The following is an 18,849-nucleotide window of genomic DNA, read 5'->3' as shown; positions in this document are numbered from 1 at the left end:
AGAATCCCATTCGAACAGAACTGGATACCGTGAGAAAGTGACAGACACATTGAGAACCAGAGACAAACAGGGAAACGGGGACAGACAGCGAGATAGAGACAAAGAGAGACAGAAAGTTTGAGACTGAAAGGGAGGATCAGACTGAATGAGAAAAAGACTCAAACACATACATACACAGAGATGTATTTGCGTGCTCCATAAAGAGAGGGAGGCAAATAGTGATGGAATGACAGATAAAAATACAGGGACAAAGAGAGAGACAAAGAGGGCGACAGATAGAGAGAAAGACAGATAGAGAGAGAGACATAGAGACAAAAACAGAACATAATGGAAATATTTGTCAGGTTAGAGACAGGGATTAACAGAAACAGGCAAAGACATGGACAGACAGAGATAATGGGACAGAGATAGGCAGTCAGACTGAGAGTCTGAGAGAATCCCATTGCAACAGAACGAGACACCGTGAGAAAGAGACAGAGAAACAGGGACAGAGAGAGTGTGTCAGAGAGAGGCAGACTGAGAGAGACAAAGACTCAAATACATTCACAGCTCTCCAAAGAGAGAGAGTGGCAGAGACCGAGCAACACAGATACATTTCACAATTTAATTTCATTGTCGGTTCAGAATGTCACATCGTTGCAGAAAATTGGAGATTCCGCAGATGAAAATCGGGTATCACTCGGCAGGATGGGAAAAATCTCTTTTTAATTAAGGAATTACCAGGAGTGGGGTTTGAACCCATTAGATCTTAAATCCAACGCCTTTACCACTCGGCCATCCTGGTCCTGATCCTGTCAGTGGTTGGACTCTGCCTCTGTGAGAATCTGGGCTTCAGCTCCACCCCCACAGACACACAGACACAGAGGATTTCAGGGAGCATTTACGAACATTTTTCGTAATATTGACACGGGCGCAACTCTCCTATTCTTTTCCGACTAAGGCTCTGGGAACTTTCACATCCACCCGAGGGTGCAAATGGAGCTTCAATTTAAAATTTCAGCCGATGGTCAACAGCTTCAACAATGCAAAATGCCCCAAATACTGCATTTGAGTGTCATCCAAGATGATGTGTTCAAGTCTCAGGAGTGAGATTTACACACACAACCTCCTGATTCAGTCGAGAATGGAGCCACTGAACCAAAACCGATACCAAAGATGACAGCCGTATTATTTTCCCCCAAGTGTTTTAAAAGTTCCGGGATGTACCAAATTCATGGTGATGATTTCCACAGACAGTTGCACATACACAGAGACATACATACAGATAGACATACACAGACACACGCACACACAATAAAAAAAATACACATGCATCAATATAGAAATATAGAAATTAGTTGCAGGAATATGCCATTCGGCCCTTCGAGCCTGCACCACCATTCAATAAATCATGGCTCATCATTCAACCTCAGTACCCCTTTCCTGCTTTCTCTCCATACCCCTTGATCTCTTTAGCCGTAAGGGCCATATCTAACTCCCTTTTGAATATATCTAATGAACTGGCCTCAACGACTTTCTGCGGTAGAAAATTTCACAGGTAAACCACTCTCTGAGTGAAGAAGTTTCTCCTCATCTCGGTCATAAATGGCTTACCCCTTATTTTTAGACTGTAATCCTTGGTCTCAAACTCCCCAGCAATGAGAACATTCTTCCAGCCTCCAATCTCGTCAGAATTTTATATGTTTCTGTGAGATCCCCTTTCATTCTTCTAAACTCCACTGGATACCAGCCCAGTTGAGCCAGTCTCTCCGGATATGTCAATCCTGCCATCCCGGGAATCATGCTGGTGAACCTTCGCTGTACTCCCTCAATAGCAAGGACGTCCTTCCTCAGATTCGGGGACCAAAACTGAACACAATATTCCAGGTGTGACCTCACCAAGGCCCTGTACAACTGCAGTAATATCTTCCTGCTCCAATACTCAAATCCCCTAGCTATGAAGGCGAACATGCCATTTGTTTTCTTCAACGCCTGCTGCACCTACATGCCAACTTTCAATGACTGATGTACCATGACACTCAGATCAAGATACACACAGGTTGCCTTAGACAAATAGATGGATAGACAGGCAGGGTCACTGAGGCTAATTTGGCTGGTTTTTGCGTTTTTCTATCCGTATGTATCGTGAATACTGCAGATTAATGTAAGAAAGAAAACAGCGGCTGCATCGAAAGATGTGGGACGTTGTTCTATCTATCTCAGAATCAGTTTTGCAGTAACGTGGTTAAATTGTGAAACTGAATGAAATATGCTGAGAAACATAGTCAGCAGGATTCAAAACTGCGCAGAGAAACCCCGATGGATTTTTTGTCTATTGTCTTACCAACTCGGCCACGACTGCTGGCTCGCTGCATCATTAAATGTTACTCAGATAAAACTCAGTCATCCATCTCTGTGCAGCAAACGGCCACAGAATCCGGAAAAAGTCTCCGTTTGCTAAAAGTCTGGAAGAGGCAACCTCCTCTTCCTGTATTTGTACTGTTCTATATTGCTCTGGAACTTTGTAATGTGAATCAACACCAAGAAACAAGTAAAATTTTGCATTTTGTAAATGCTGCCACCGCGTCGGGAAGTAGAACCACGGTCTCCAGCGGAACAGGTGGGGATACTCACCACTATACTAACGAGCATGAATTCTATCAGAGCAGGAAGCGAGCTCTGAATGGAACTGGACACGATGAGAAGACGACAGACACATTGCGAGACAGAGACAAACCGACAAACAGGGAGAGACTGACAGCGAGATAGAAACAATGAGAGACAGAAAATGTGAGACTGAGAAGGAGAGGCAGACTGAGTGAGAAAAAGACTCAAACACACACATATACAGAGATGTGTGTGTGTGATCTATAAAGGTAGAGGGAAAGAGTGAGAGAAAGAGAGTAATAAAGACAGTGACAAGGAGAGAGAGAGCGACAGATAGAGAGTGTCAGAGATAGAAACACTAATGCTGGAAATACTCAGCAGGTTAGAGACAGGAACTAACAGAGGCAGGCAAAGACATGGACAGGCAGAAATGATGGCAAAGAGAGAGTCAGTCTTACAAAGAGTCGAAGCGAATCCCATTGGAACAGAACTGGACACCGTGGGAAAGAGACAGAGACACAGGAACAGACAGAGTGAGTCAGACTGAGAGCGAAAAACACACAAACACAAACATACCTCTCTAAAGAAAGAGAGAGGCAGAGACCGAGCGACACCGATACATTTCACAATTTCATTTCATTTTCGGCTCAGAGTGTCACAGAGTTGCACATTCAACAAATAAAAATCGGGTATCACTGATGAGAATGGGAGGAAATCCGTTTAAATTAAAGAAGTACCAGGAGTCAGGTACGAGAACACGCGGGAAACATTGCATTTAATTTTAAGGCCAACGCCTTAAACACTCGGCCATCCTGGTCCTGTCAGAATATGGATTCTGTCTCTGTGAGAAACTGGGCTTCAACCCCACCCCCACAGACACACATACCTGGAGGCTTTCAGTGAGCATTTACGAACATTTTTAGTAATATTGACACGGGGGAAACTCTCCTATTCTTTTTCGAGTAAGGCTCTGGGACCTTTCACACACACCCGATAGTGCAGACTCAGCTTCAATTTAACATTTCATCCGAAAGACAACAGCTTCAACATTGCAAAATTCCCCAAGTGCTGCACTTGAGTGTTAGCCAAGATGATATGCTCAAGTCTCAGGAGTGCGACTTGAACACACAAACTCCCGATTCAGTCGAGAATGCTGCCACTGAACCAAAGCCGATACAAACGTCCACAACCGTCTTATTTTCCCCAAGTCTTTTTTATAATTTCCAGGACATACCAAATTCATGGTGATGATTTACACAGACAGTTGCACATACACAGAGACATATATACAGATCGACAGACACAGAGACACACCCACATACATAACCAAATATTTACACGCACCAACGGACATGCACAGATGCCTTCAACATATAAAGGGATAGACAGGCTGACTCACTGTCGCAACTTTGACTGATTTTTGTGTTTTCCTATCCGTATGTATCGTAAATATTGCAGATTAATAAAAATGAGAAAAAAATGTAAGTGTTGAAAGGTGTGGGACGTTATACCATCTATCTCAGGATCAGTTTTGCAAAGTTCTGGTTAAATTGTGAAATGGAATGAAAAAATGCCGAGAATCGTAGTGGACAGGCTTCAAAACTGCGCAGGGAAAACCCAATGGATTTTTAATCCATCGTCTAAACCACTCGGCCACTTCGAATGCGACTCTGTCTTCTTAAACTTTAATCAGAAAAAACTCAGTCATCCATCTCTGTGCAGCAGACGGCCAAAAAATCCTGTAAAAGTCTCCGTTTACTAAAAATCTGGAAGAGGCAATCTCCTCGACGTGTATTTTTCCAGTTCGATATGGCTCTGGAACTTTTTAATATGAATCTCTACCAAGAAACAGAAGTAAAATTCTACATTTTGAAACACCTGGCTTCCAGTCAGTGAATTGAAACCCGGTCTCCCGCGTGACAAGCGGGGATACTCACCACTATACTAACGAGGAACTTAAAGGTAGCAGCTCTGTCAGAGCAGGAATCGAGCCACTGTGAACAGAACTGGACACCTGGAGAAGTCGACAGACACATTGAGAGACAGAGACAAACCGACAAGCAGGGAGAGACAGACAGCGAGTTAGAGACAACAAGATTCAGAAAGAGTAAGACTGAGAAGGAGAGGCAGACTTAGTGAGAAAAAGGCTCAAACGCATACATATACAGAGATGTGTGTATGTGTGATCTATTAAGAGAGAGAGGGTAAGAGTGAGAGAAAGAAAATGATAAAGACAGTGACAAGGAGAGGAACAGACAGAGAGAGAGAGATAGAGACTAAAACAGAAAATGATGGAAATACTTATCATGTTAAAGGCTGGACTAAAAGAGACAGGCAAAGACATGAACAGACCGAAATGATGGGAAAGAGAGAGCCAGTCAGACAAAGAGTCTGAGAGAATCCCATTGGAACAGACGTGGGCAACGTGAGAAAGAGACAGATTGAGAGACAGAGACAAACAGAGAAACAGGGACAGACAGAGTGAGTCAGACTGAGAGAGACAAAGGATCAAGCATACAAACCTATCTGAAGAGAGAGAGAGAGGCAGAGACCGAGCGACACAGATACATTTCACAATTTCATTTCATTATCGGTTCAGAGTGTCACACAGTTACAGAAAATTGCTGATTCAACGGATGAAAATCCGGGATCACTGATCAGAATGGGAGGACATACGCGTTAAATTGAAGAGATAACATGAGTGGGGTACGAACCCACGCGGGAAAAAATCCATTGAATTTTAAGGCCTACACATTAACCACTCGGCTATCCTGTTTCTGTGAGAACCTCGATTCTGTCTCTGTGAGAAACTGGGCTTCAGTCCCAACCCCACATATAAAAAACAGACATATCAGCTTTCAGTGAGCATTTACGAACATTTTTAGGAATATTGACATGGGGGCAACTCTCCTATTCTTTTTCGAATAATGCTCTGGGACCTTTCATACCCACCCGAGGGTACAGACGGAGCTTCACTTTAACATTTCATCCGAAAGTGAAAGCTTCAACAATGCAAAATTACCCAATTGGTGCACTAGAGTGTTAGCCAAGATTATATGCTCAAGTCTCAGGAGTGCGACTTGAACACACAAACTCCAGATTCAGTCGAGAATGCTGCCACTGAATCAAAGCCGATACAAAAGATCACAACCGTATTATTTTCCCTGAGTCTTTTTTATCAGTTCCAGGACTTGCCAAATTCATGGTGATGATTTGCACAGACAGTTGCACATACACAGAGACAGATATAGAGATAGACAGACAAAGAGACACACACACATACATAACTAAAAATTTACACGCACCAACGGGCATGCACAGATCCCTTAGAAATCTCGAGGGATAGACAGGCTGAATCACTGTCGCAAATTTGACTGATTTTTCCATTTTCTTATCCGGAAGTATCGCGAATATTGCAGGTTAATAAAAATGAGAAAAAAATGTCAGTGTTGAAAGGTGTGGGACGTTATTCCATCTATCTCAGGATCAGTTTGGAAGAGAACCGGTTAAATTGTGACATGGAATGAAAAATGCTCAGAATCGTAGTCGGCAGGATTCGAACCTCAGCGGGATAACCCAATGGATTTCCAGTCCATCGCCTTAACCACTCGGCCACGACTACTGTGTCGCTGCTTTGTTAAACGTTACTCAGAAAAAAGTCAGTCATCCATCTCTGTGCAGCAGACGGCCAAAGACTCCTGAAAAATTCTGCGTTTGCTAAAAATCTGGACGAGGCAATCTCCTCCACCTGTATTTTTACAGTTCGATATTGCTCTGGAGCTTTTTAATATGAATCTCTTCCAAGAAACAGAAATAAAATTCTACAATTTGAAACAACTGCCTCCCCGTTGGGGAATTGAACCCCGGTCTCCAACGTGACAGGCGGGGATACTCACCACTATACTAAGGAGGAACTAACGTGCATCAGATCTGTCAGAGCAGGAATCGAGCCACTGTGAACAGAACTGGACACCATGAGAAGTCGACAGACACATTGAGAGACAGAGACAAACCGACAAACAGGGAGAGACAGACAGCGAGTTCGAGACAACGTGAGACAGAAAGTGTGAGACTGAGAAGGAGAGGCAGACTGAGTGAGAAAAAGACTCAAACATATACATATGCAGAGATGTGTGTGTGTGATCTATTAGGAGAGAGGGAAAGAGTGATAGAAAGATAATGATAAAGACAGTGACAAGGAGACAGATGGAGAGAGAGCGATAGAGACTAAAACAGAAAATGATGGAAATACTTCTCAGCTTACAGGCAGGGACTAACAGAGACAGGCAAAGACATGGACAGACCGAAAGTATGGGAAAGAGAGAGCCAGTCAGACAAAGAGTCTGCGAGAATCCCATTGGAACAGACGTGGCAGCGTGAGAAAGAGACAGATTGAGAGAGAGAGACAAACAGAGAAACAGGGACAGACAGAGTGAGTCAGACTGAGAGAGACAAAGACTCAAACATACAAACACATACACAACTCTCTGAAGAGAGAGAGAGAGGTAGAGACCGAGCGACGCAGATACATTTCACAATTTCATTTCATTATCGGTTCAGAGTGTCACATTGTTACAGAAAATTGCTGATTCAACCGATGAAAATCCGGTCTCACTGATCAGAATGGGAGGAAATCCGTGTTAAATTAAAGAGATAACAGGAGTGGGGTACGAACCCACGCGGGAAAAAACCATTAAAATTCAAGGCCAACGCCTCAACCACTCGGCGATCCTGGTACTGTAAGACCCTGCATTCTGTCTCTGTTAGAATCTGGGCTTCAAACCCAACCCCACATACAAACACGTGCACATCGGCTTTCAGTGAGCATTTACTGAACATGTTTAGTGATATTGAGACGGGGGCAACTCTCCTATTCTTTTTCGAGTAATGCACTGGGAACTTTCATATCCACCCGAGGGTGCAGACGGAGCTTCAATTTAACATTTCATCCGAAAGTCAACAGCTTCAACAATGCAAAATTCCCCAAGTGCTGCACTTGAGTGTTAGCCAAGATGATAATGCTCAAGTCTCAGAAGTGCGACTTGAACACACAAACTCCCGATTCAGTCGAGAATGCTGCCACTGAACCAAAGCCGATACAAAAGTTCACAACCTTATTATTTCCCCCAAATCTGTTTTATAAGGTCCAGGACATACCAATTTCATGGTGATGATTTCCACTGACAGTTGCACATACACAGAGACATATATCGAGATAGACAGACACAGAGACACACACACACATAACCAAAAATTTGCACGTACCAACGGGCATGCACAGATGCCTTCGTCATCTCGAGGGATAGACAGGCTGAATCACTGTCGCAACTTTGACAGATGTTTGCGATTTTTGAAACGGATGTATCGTGAATATTGCAGATGATTATAAATGAGAAAAAAAATTCAGTGTTGAAAGGTGTGGGACGTTATTCCATCTACCTCAGGATCAGTTTGGCAGAGAACCGGTTCAATTGTGAAATGGAATGGAAAATGCTGAGAATCGTAGTCGGCAGGATTCGAACCTGCGCGGGATAACCCAATGGATTTCTAGTCCATCGCCTTAACCACTCGGCCACGACTACTGTGTCGCTGCGTTGTTAAACGTTACACAGAAAAAACTCAGTCATCCATCTCTGTGCAGCAGACGGCCAAAGACTCCTGAAAAATTCGCCGTTTGCAAAAAATCTGGACGAGGCAATCTCCTCGACCTGCATTTTTACAGCTCGATATTGCCCTGGAACTTTATAATATGAATCTGTTCCAGGAAACAGAAGTAATATTCTACAATTTAATACAAATGCCTCCCCGTCGGGGAATTGAACCCTAGTCTCCCGCGTGACAGGCGAGAATACGCACCACAAGACTAACGAAGAACTGATGTTTACCAATTCTGTCAGAGCAGGAATCGAGCCACTGTGAACAGAACTGGACACAATGAGAAGTCGACAGACACATTGAGAGACAGAGACAAACCGACAAACAGGGAGAGACAGACAGCGAGATTGATACAACGAGAGACAGAAAGTGTGAGACTGAGAAGGAGAGGCAGACTGAGTGAGAAAAAGACTCAAACATATACATATACAGAGATGTGTGTGTGTGATCTATTAAGAGAGAGGGAAAGAGTGATAGAAAGATAAAGATAAAGAAAGTGACAAGGAGACAGATGGAGAGAGAGTGATAGAGACTGAAACAGAAAATGATGGAAATACTTCTCAGCTTACAGGCAGGGACTCACAGAGACAGGCAAAGACATGGACAGACCGAAATGATGGGAAAGAGAGAGCCAGTCAGACAAAGAGTCTGAGAGAATCCCATTGGAACAGACGTGGCACCGTGAGAAAGAGACAGATTGAGAGACAGAGACAAACAGAGAAACAGGGACAGACAGAGTAGTCAGACTGAGAGAGACAAAGACTCAAACAGACAAACACATGCACAAATCTCTGAAGAGAGAGAGAGAGGTAGAGACCGAGCGACGCAGATGCATTTCACAATTGCATTTCATTATCGGTTCAGAGTGTCACATTGTTACAGAAAATTGCTGATTCAACCGATGAAAATCCGGTCTCACTGATCAGAATGGGAGGAAATCCGTGTTAAATTAAAGAGATACCAGGAGTGGGGTGCGAACCCACGCGGTAAAAAAAGCATTAAAATTCAAGGCCAACGCCTCAACCACTCGGCTATCCTCGTCCTGTGAGAGCCTGCATTCTGTCTCTGTGAGAATCTGGGCTTCAAACCCAACCCCACATACAAACACATACACATCGGCTTTCAGTGAGCATTAACGAACATTTTTAGTGATATTGAGACGGGGGCAACACTCCTATTCTTTTTCGAGTAATGCACTGGGAACTTTCATATCCACCCGAGGTTGCAGACGGAGCTTCAATTTAACATTTCATCCGAAAGTCAACAGCTTCAACTTTGCAAAATTCCCCAAGTGCTGCACTTGAGTGTTAGCCAAGATGATATGCTCAAGTCTCAGAAGTGCGAGTTGAACACAAAAACTCCCGATTCAGTCGAGAATGCTGCCACTGAAACAAAGCCCACACAAAAGTTCACAACCTTATTATTTCCCCCAAGTCTGTTTTATAAGTTCCAGGACATACCAAATTCATGGTGATGATTTCCACAGACAGTTGCACATACACAGAGACATATATAGAGATAGACAGACACAGAGACACACACACACATAACCAAAAATTTGCACGCACCAACGGGCATGCACAGATGCCTTCGTCATCTCGAGAGATAGACAGGCTGAATCACTGTCGCAACTTTGACTGATGTTTGCGATTTTTGAAACGGAAGTATCGTGAATATTGCAGATTAATAAAAATGAGAAAAAAATTTCAGTGTTGAAAGGTGTGGGACGTTATTCCATCTATCTCAGGATCAGTTTGGCAGAGAACCGGTTAAATTGTGAAATGGAATGAAAAATACTTAAAATCGTAGTCGGCAGGATTCGAACCTGCGCGGGATAAGCCAATGGATTTCTAGTCCATCGCCTTAACCACTCGGCCACGACTACTGTGTCGCTGCCTTTTTTAACGTCACTCAGAAAAAACTCAGTCATCCATCTCCCTGCAGCAGACGGCCAAAGACTCCTGAAAAATTCTCCGTTTGCTAAAAATCTGGACGAGGCAATCTCCTCTCCCTGTATTTTTACAGTTCGATATTGCTCTGGAACTTTTTCATATGAATCTCTTCCAAGAAACAGAAGTAAAATTCTACGATTTGAAACAACTGCCTCCCCGTCGGGGAATTGAACCTCTGTCTCCCACGTAGATACTCACGACTATACGAACGAGGAACTGACGTGTACCAATTCTGTCAGAGCAGAAATCGAGCCACTGTGAACAGAACTGGACACCATGAGAAGTCGACAGACACATTGAGAGACAGAGACAAACCGACAAACAGGGAGAGACAGACAGCGAGATAGAGACAACGAGAGACAGAAAGTGTGAGACTGAGAAGGAGAGGCAGACTGAGTGAGAAAAACACTCAAACATATACATATACAGAGATGTGTGTGTGTGATCTATTAAGAGAGAGAGAGGGAAAGAGTGATAGAAAGACAATGATAAAGACAGTTACAAGGAGAGAGACAGATGGAGAGAGAGCGATATAGACTAAAACAGAAAATGACGGAAATACTTCTCAGCTTACAGGCAGGGACTCACAGAGACAGGCAAAGACATGGACAGACCGAAATGATGGGAAAGAGAGAGCCAGTCCGACAAAGAGTCTGAGAGAATCCCATTGGAACAGACGTGGCACCGTGAGAAAGAGACAGATTGAGAGACAAAGACAAACAGAGAAACAGGGACAGACAGAGAGAGTGAGTCAGACTGAGAGAGACAAAGACTCAAACATACAAACACATACACAACTCTCTGAAGAGAGAGAGAGAGAGGTAGAGACCGAGCGACGCAGATATATTTCACAATTTCATTTCATTATCGGTTCAGAGTGTCACATTGTTACAGAAAATTGCTGATTCAACCGATGAAAATCCGGTCTCACTGATCAGAATGGGAGGAAATCCGTGTTAAATTAAAGAGATACCAGAAGCTGGGTACGAACCTCCGCGGGAAAAAACCCATTAAAATTCAAGGTCAACGCCTCAACCACTCGGCTATCCTGGTCCTGTGCAAGTCTGCATTCTGTCTCTGTGAGAATCTGGGCTTCAACCCCAACCCCACATACAAACACATACACATCGGCTTTCAGTGAGCATTTACGAACATTTGTAGTGATATTAGAAACATAGAAACATAGAAAATAGGTGCAGGAGCAGGCCATTCAGCCCTTCTAGCCTGCACCGCCATTCAATGAGTTCATGGCTGAACATGAAACTTCAGTACCCCCTTCCTGCTTTCTCGCCATAACCCTTGATCCCCCGAGTAGTAAGGACTTCATCTAACTCCCTTTTGAATATATTTAGTGAATTGGCCTCAACTACTTGCTGTGGTAGAGAATTCCACAGGTTCACCACTCTCTGGGTGAAGAAGTTTCTCCTCATCTCGGTCCTAAATGGCTTACCCCTTATCCTCAGACTGTGACCCCTGGTTCTGGACTTCCCCAACATTGGGAACATTCTTTCTGCATCTAACCTGTCTAAACGCGTCAGAATTTTAAACGTTTCTATGAGGTCCCCTCTCATTCTTCTGAACTCCAGTGAATACAAGCCCAGTTGATCCAATCTTTCTTGATAGGTCAGTCCCGCCATCCCGGGAATCAGTCTGGTGAACCTTCGCTGCACTCCCTCATTAGCAAGAATGTCCTTCCTCAAGTTAGGAGACCAAAACTGTACACAATACTCCAGGTGTGGCCTCACCAAGGCCCTGTACAACTGTAGCAACACCTCACTGCCCCTGTATTCAAATCCCCTCGCTATGAAGGCCAACATGCCATTTGCTTTCTTAACCGCCTGCTGTAACTGCATGCTAACCTTCAATGACTGATGTACCATGACACCCAGGTCTCGTTGCACCTTTCCTTTTCCTAATCTGTCACCATTCAGATAATAGTCTGTCTCTCTGTTTTTACCACCAAAGTGGATAACCTCACATTTATCCACATTATACTTCATCTGCCATGCATTTGCCCACTCACCTAACCTATCCAAGTCACTCTGCAGCCTAATAGCATCCTCCTCGCAGCTCACACTGCCACCCAACTTAGTATCATCCGCAAATTTGGAGATACTGCATTTAATCCCCTCGTCTAAATCATTAATGTACAATGTAAACAGCTGGGGCCCCAGCACAGAACCTTGCGGTACTCCACTAGTCACTGCCTGCCATTCTGAAAAGTACCCGTTTACTCCTACTCTTTGCTTCCTGTCTGACAACCAGTTCTCAATCCACGTCAGCACACTATCCCCAATCCCATGTGCTTTAACTTTGCACATTAATCTCTTGTGTGGGACCTTGTCGAAAGCCTTCTGAAAGTCCAAATATACCACATCAACTGGTTCTCCTTTGTCCACATTACTGGAAACATCCTCAAAAAATTCCAGAAGATTTGTCAAGCATGATTTCCCTTTCACAAATCCATGCTGACTTGGACCTATCATGTCACCATTTTCCAGATGCACTGCTATGACATCCTTAATAATTGATTCCATCATTTTACCCACTACTGAGTTCAGGCTGACCGGTCTATAATTCCCTGTTTTCTCTCTCCCTCCTTTTTTATAAAGTGGGGTTACATTGGCTACCCTCCACTCCATAGGAACTGATCCAGAGTCAATGGAATGTTGGAAAATGACTGTCAATGCATCCGCTATTTCCAAGGCCACCTCCTTAAGTACTCTAGGATGCAGTCCATCAGGCCCTGGGGATTTATCGGCCTTCAATCCCATCAATTTCCCCAACACAATTTCCCGACTAATAAAGATTTCCCTCAGTTCCCCCTCCTTACTAGACCCTCTGACCCCTTTTATATCCGGAAGGTTGTTTGTATCCTCCTTAGTGAATACCGAACCAAAGTACTTGTTCAATTGGTCTGCCATTTCTTTGTTCCCCGTTATGACTTCCCCTGATTCTGACTGCAGGGGACCTACGTTTGTCTTCACCAACCTTTTTCTCTTTACATACCTATAGAAACTTTTGCAATCCGCCTTAATGTTCCCTGCAAGCTTCTTCTCGTACTCAATTTTCCCTGCCCTAATCAAACCCTTTGTCCTCCTCTGCTGAGTTCTAAATTTCTCCCAGTCCCCAGGTTCGCTGCTATTTCTGGCCAATTTGTATGCCACTTCCTTGGCTTTAATACTATCCCTGATTTTCCTAGATAGCCACGGTTGAGCCACCTTCCCTTTTTTATTTTTACGCCAGACAGAAATGTACAATTGTTGTAATTCATCCATGCGGTCTCTAAATGTCTGCCATTGCCCATCCACAGTCAACCCCCTAAGTATCATTCGCCAATCTATCCTAGCCAATTCACGCCTCATACCTTCAAAGTTACCCTTCTGTAAGTTCTGGACCATGGTCTCTGAAATTACTGTTTCATTCTCCATCCTAATGCAGAATTCCATCATATTATGGTCACTCTTCCCCAAGGGGCCTCGCACAATGAGATTGCTAATTAATCCTCTCTCATTACACAACACCCAGTCTAAGATGGCCTCCCCCCTAGTTGGTTCCTCAACATATTGGTCTAGAAAACCATCCCTTATGCACTCCAGGAAATCCTCCTCCACCGTATTGCTTCCAGTTTGGCTAGCCCAATCTATGTGCATATTAAAGTCACCCATTATAACTGCTACACCTTTATTTCATGCACCCCTAATTTCCTGTTTGATGCCATCCCCAACATCCCTATTACTGTTTGGAGGTCTGTACACAACTCCTACTAACGTTTTTTGCCCTTTGGTGTTCTGCAGCTCTACCCATATAGATTCCACATCATCCAAGCTAATGTCTTTCCTAACTATTGCATTAATCTCCTCTTTAACCAGCAATGCTACCCCACCTCCTTTTCCTTTTATTCTATCCTTCCTGAATGTTGAATACCCCTGAATGTTGAGTTCCCAGCCCTGATCATCCTGGAGCCACGTCTCCGTAATCCCAATCACATCATATTTGTTAACATCTATTTGCACAATTAATTCATCCACCTTATTGCGGATACTCCTTGCATTAAGACACAAAGCCTTCAGGCTTGTTTTATTAACACCCTTTGTCCTTTTAGAATTTTGCTGTACAGTGGCCCTTTTTGTTCTTTGCCTTGGGTTTCTCTGCCCTCCACTTTTCCTCATCTCCTTTCTGTCTTTTGCTTTTGTCTCCTTTTTGTTTCCCTCTGTCTCCCTGCATTGGTTCCCATCCCCTTGCCATATTAGTTTAAATCCTCCCCAACAGCACTAGCAAACACTCCCCCTAGGACATTGGTTCCGGTCCTGCCCAGGTGCAGACCGTCCGGTTTGTACTGGTCCCACCTCCCCCAGAACCGGTCCCAATGCCCCAGGAATTTGAATCCCTCCCTGCTGCACCACTGCTCAAGCCACGTATTCATCTGCACTATCCTGCGATTCCTACTCTGACTATCACGTGGCACTGGTAGCAATTCCGAGATTACTACTTTTGAGGTCCTACTTTTTAATTTAGCTCCTAGCTCCTTAAATTCGTTTCGTAGGACCTCATCCCTTTTTTTACCTATGTCGTTGGTACCAATGTGCACCACGACAACTGGCTGTTCTCCCTCCCATTTCAGAATGTCCTGCACCCGCTCCGAGACATCCTTGACCCTTGCACCAGGGAGGCAACATACCATCCTGGAGTCTCGGTTGCGGCCGCAGAAACGCCTATCTATTCCCCTCACAATTGAATCCCCTATCACTATCGCTCTCCCACTCTTTTTCTTGCCCTCCTGTGCAGCAGAGCCAGCCACGGTGCCATGAACTTGGCTGCTGCTGCCCTCCCCTGATGAGTCATTCCCCTCAACAGTACCCAAAGCGGTGTATCTGTTTTGCAGGGGGATGACCACAGGGGACCCCTGCACTACCTTCCTTGCACTACTATTCCTGCTGGTCTTCCATTCCCTATCTGGCTGTGGACCCTTTCCCTGCGGTAAGACCAACCCACTACACGTGATACTCACGTCATTCTCAGCATCGTGGATGCTCCAGAGTAAATCCACCCTCAGCTCCAATTCCATAACGCGGTCCGTCAGGAGCCGGAGGTGGACACACTTCCCGCACACGTAGTCGTCAGGGACACCGGAAGTGTCCCTGAGTTCCCACATGGTACAGGAGGAGCATAACACCCGACCGAGCTCTCCTGCCATGTCTTAACCCTTAGATACACTTAAACTGGTAATAACAATGTTAAAAGTTACTGACCAATATAAGAAGAAAAAGAAAAACTACTCACCAATCACTTACCCCCTAGGCTGTGACGTCACCTTTGTATCTTTGCCTTCTCCCTGTAGCTGCACCGGTACGCCTCTCGCCGACCCCGGACTCGCGCTGCTCCGAGCACCCGCCTCCTCGACTGACTGCTCGAACTGCTCGACTCCCGCTGGCCTTTATAGGCCTCTCGCCGACCCCGGACTCGCGCTGCTCCGAGCACCCGCCTCCTCGACTGACTGCTCGAACTGCTCGACTCCCGCTGGCCTTTATAGGCCTCTCGCCGACCCCGGACTCGCGCTGCTCCGAGCTCCCGCCTCCTCGACTGACTGCTCGAACTGCTCGACTCCCGCTGGCCTTTATAGGCCTCTCGCCGACCCCGGACTCGCGCTGCTCCGAGCTCCCGCCTCCTCGACTGACTGCTCCACGACGGGGGCAACTCTCCTATTCTTTTTCGAGTAATGCACTGGGAACTTTCATATCCACCCGAGGGTGCAGACGGAGCTTCAATTGAACATTTCATCCGAAAGTCAACAGCTTCAACATTGCAAAATTCCCCAAGTGCTGCACTTGAGTGTTAGCCAAGATGATAATGCTCAAGTCTCAGAAGTGCGACTTGAACACATAAACCTCCGATTCTGTCGAGAATGCTGCCACTGAAACAAAGCGGATACAAAACTTCACAACCTTATTATTTCCCCCAAGTCTGTTTTATATGTTCCAGGACATACCAAATTCATGGTGATGATTCCACAGACAGTTGCACAAACACAGAGACATATATAGAGATAGACAGACACAGAGACACACACACACATAACCAAAAATTTGCACGCACCAACGGGCATGCACAGATGCCTTCGTCATCTCGAGGGATAGACAAGCTAAATCACTGTCGCAATTTTGACTGATGTTTGCGATTTTTGAAACGGATGTATCGTGAATATTGCAGATGAATAAAAATGAGAAAAAAATTTCAGTGTTGAAAGGTGTGGGACGTTATTCCATCTATCTCAGGATCAGTTTGGCAGAGAACCGGTTAAATTGTGCAATGGAATGAAAAATGCTGAGAATCGTAGTCGGCAGGATTCGAACCTGGGCGGGATAACCCAATGGCTTTTTATTCCATCGCCTTAACCACTCCGCCACGACTACTGTGTCGCTGCCATTTTAAACGTTACTCAGAAAAAACTCAGTCATCCATCTCTGTGCAGCAGACGGCCAAAGACTCCTGAAAAATTCTCCGTTTGCTAAAACTCTGGACGAGGCAATCTCCTCTACCTGTATTTTTACAGTTCGATATTGCTCTGGAACTTTTTAATATGAATCTCTTCCAAGAAACAGAAGTAAAATTCTACATTTTGAAACAAATGCCTCTTCGTCGGGGAATTGAACCCCGGTCTCCGGCATGACAGGCGGGGATACTCACCACTATACTAACGAGGAACTGACGTGTACCAATCCTGTCAGAGCAGGAATCGAGTCACTGTGAACAGAACTGGACACCATGAGCAGTCGACAGACACATTGAGATGCAGAGACAAATCGACAAACAGGGAGAGACAGACAGCGAGATAGAGACAATGAGAGACATAAAGTGTGAGAATGAGAAGGAGAGGCAGACTGAGTGAGAAAAAGACTCAAAGATTTCCATATACAGAGATGTGTGTGTGTGATCTATTATGAGAGCGAGAGGGAAAGAGTGATAGAAAGACAATGATAAAGACAGTTACAAGGAAAGAGACAGATAGAGAGAGAGCGATAGAGACTAAAACAGAAAATGATGGACATACTTCTCAGCTTACAGGCAGGGACTCACAGAGACAGGCAAAGACATGGACAGACCGAAATGATGGGAAAGAGAGAGCCAGTCAGACAAAGAGTCTGAGAGAATCCCATTGGAACAGACGTGGCACCGTGAGAAAGAGACAGATTGAGAGACAGAGACAAACAGAGAAACAGGGACAGACAGAGTAGTCAGACTGAGAGAGACAAAGACTCAAACACACAAACACATGCACAACTCTCTGAAGAGAGAGAGAGGGAGAGACCGAGCGACGCAGATGCATTTCACAATTTCATTTCATTATCGGTTCAGAGTGTCACATTGTTACAGAAAATTGCTGATTCAACCGATGAAAATCCGGTCTCACTGATCAGAATGGGAGGAAATCCGTGTTAAATTAAAGAGATACCAGGAGTGGTGTGCGAACCCACGCGGGAAAAATCCATTAAAATTCAAGGCCAACGCCTCAAACACTCGGCTATCCTGGTTCTGTGAAAGCCCGCATTCTGTCTCGGTGAGAATCTGGGCTTCAACCCCAACCCCACATACAAACACATGCACATCGGCTTTCAGTGAGCATTTACGAACATTTTTAGTGATATTGAGACGGGGGCAACTCTCCTAATCTTTTTCGAGTAATGCACTGGGAACTTTCATATCCACCCGAGGGTGCAGACGGAGCTTCAATTGAACATTTCATCCGAAAGTCAACAGCTTCATCATTGCAAAATTCCCCAAGTGCTGCACTTGAGTGTTAGCTAAGATAATAATGCTCAAGTCTCAGAAGTGCGACTTGAACACACAAACACCCGATTCAGTCGAGAATGCTGCCACTGAAACAAAGCCGATACAAAATTCACAACCTTATTATTTCCCCCAAGTCTGTTTTATAATTTCCAGGACATACCAAATTCATGGTGATGATTCCACAGACAGTTGCACATACACAGAGACATATATAGAGATAGACAGACACAGAGACACACACACATAACAAAAAATGTGCACGCACCAACGGGCATGCACAGATGCCTTCGTCATCTCGAGGGATAGACAGGCTGAATCACTGTCGCAACTTTGACTGATGTTTGCGATTTTTGAAACGGATGTATCGTGAATATTGCAGATTAATAAAATAGAGAAAAAAATGTCAGTGTTGAAAGGTGTGGGACGTTATTCCATCTATCTCAGGATCAGTTTGGCAGAAAACCGGTTAAATTGTGAAATGGAATGAAAAATGCTGAGAATCGTAGTCGGCAGGATTCGAACCTGCGCGGGATGAACCAATGGATTTCTAGTCCATCGCCTTAACCACTCGGCCACGACTACTGGATCGCTGCCGTTTTCAACGTTACTCAGAAAAAACTCAGTCATCCATCTCTGTGCAGCAGACGGCCAAATACTCCTGAATAATTCTCCGTTTGCTAAAAATCTGGACGAGGCAATCTCCTCTACCTGTATTTTTACAGTTCGATATTGCTCTGAAACATTTTCATATGAATCTCTTCCAAGAAACAGAAGTAAAATTCTACGATTTGAAACAACTGCCTCTCCATCGGGGAATTGAACCCCGGTCTCCCACGTGACAGGCGGGGATACTCACCACTATACT

General features: G+C 44.6%; 5 non-coding genes across 5 annotated transcripts; all 5 read right to left on the bottom strand.

Annotated features, from left to right (window-relative positions):
- Positions 1–717: 717 nt before the first annotated feature.
- trnal-uaa (transfer RNA leucine (anticodon UAA)) lies at positions 718–784 on the bottom strand. Its single transcript has one exon. It is a non-coding gene; the product is annotated as a tRNA-Leu (tRNA).
- A 5,343-nt stretch (positions 785–6,127) lies between these two features.
- Positions 6,128–6,208, bottom strand: trnas-gga (transfer RNA serine (anticodon GGA)). The gene has a single exon. It is a non-coding gene; the product is annotated as a tRNA-Ser (tRNA).
- Positions 6,209–8,087: 1,879 nt separating this feature from the next.
- On the bottom strand, positions 8,088–8,168 carry trnas-aga (transfer RNA serine (anticodon AGA)). The gene has a single exon. It is a non-coding gene; the product is annotated as a tRNA-Ser (tRNA).
- A 1,877-nt stretch (positions 8,169–10,045) lies between these two features.
- On the bottom strand, positions 10,046–10,126 carry trnas-aga (transfer RNA serine (anticodon AGA)). Its single transcript has one exon. It is a non-coding gene; the product is annotated as a tRNA-Ser (tRNA).
- An 8,359-nt stretch (positions 10,127–18,485) lies between these two features.
- Positions 18,486–18,566, bottom strand: trnas-aga (transfer RNA serine (anticodon AGA)). The gene has a single exon. It is a non-coding gene; the product is annotated as a tRNA-Ser (tRNA).
- Positions 18,567–18,849: the final 283 nt, after the last annotated feature.

This window comes from Pristiophorus japonicus, chromosome 23, assembly GCF_044704955.1.
Source record: "Pristiophorus japonicus isolate sPriJap1 chromosome 23, sPriJap1.hap1, whole genome shotgun sequence".
Taxonomy (NCBI): domain Eukaryota; kingdom Metazoa; phylum Chordata; class Chondrichthyes; family Pristiophoridae; genus Pristiophorus; species Pristiophorus japonicus.
This window is presented reverse-complemented; position numbering and strand designations above follow the sequence as displayed.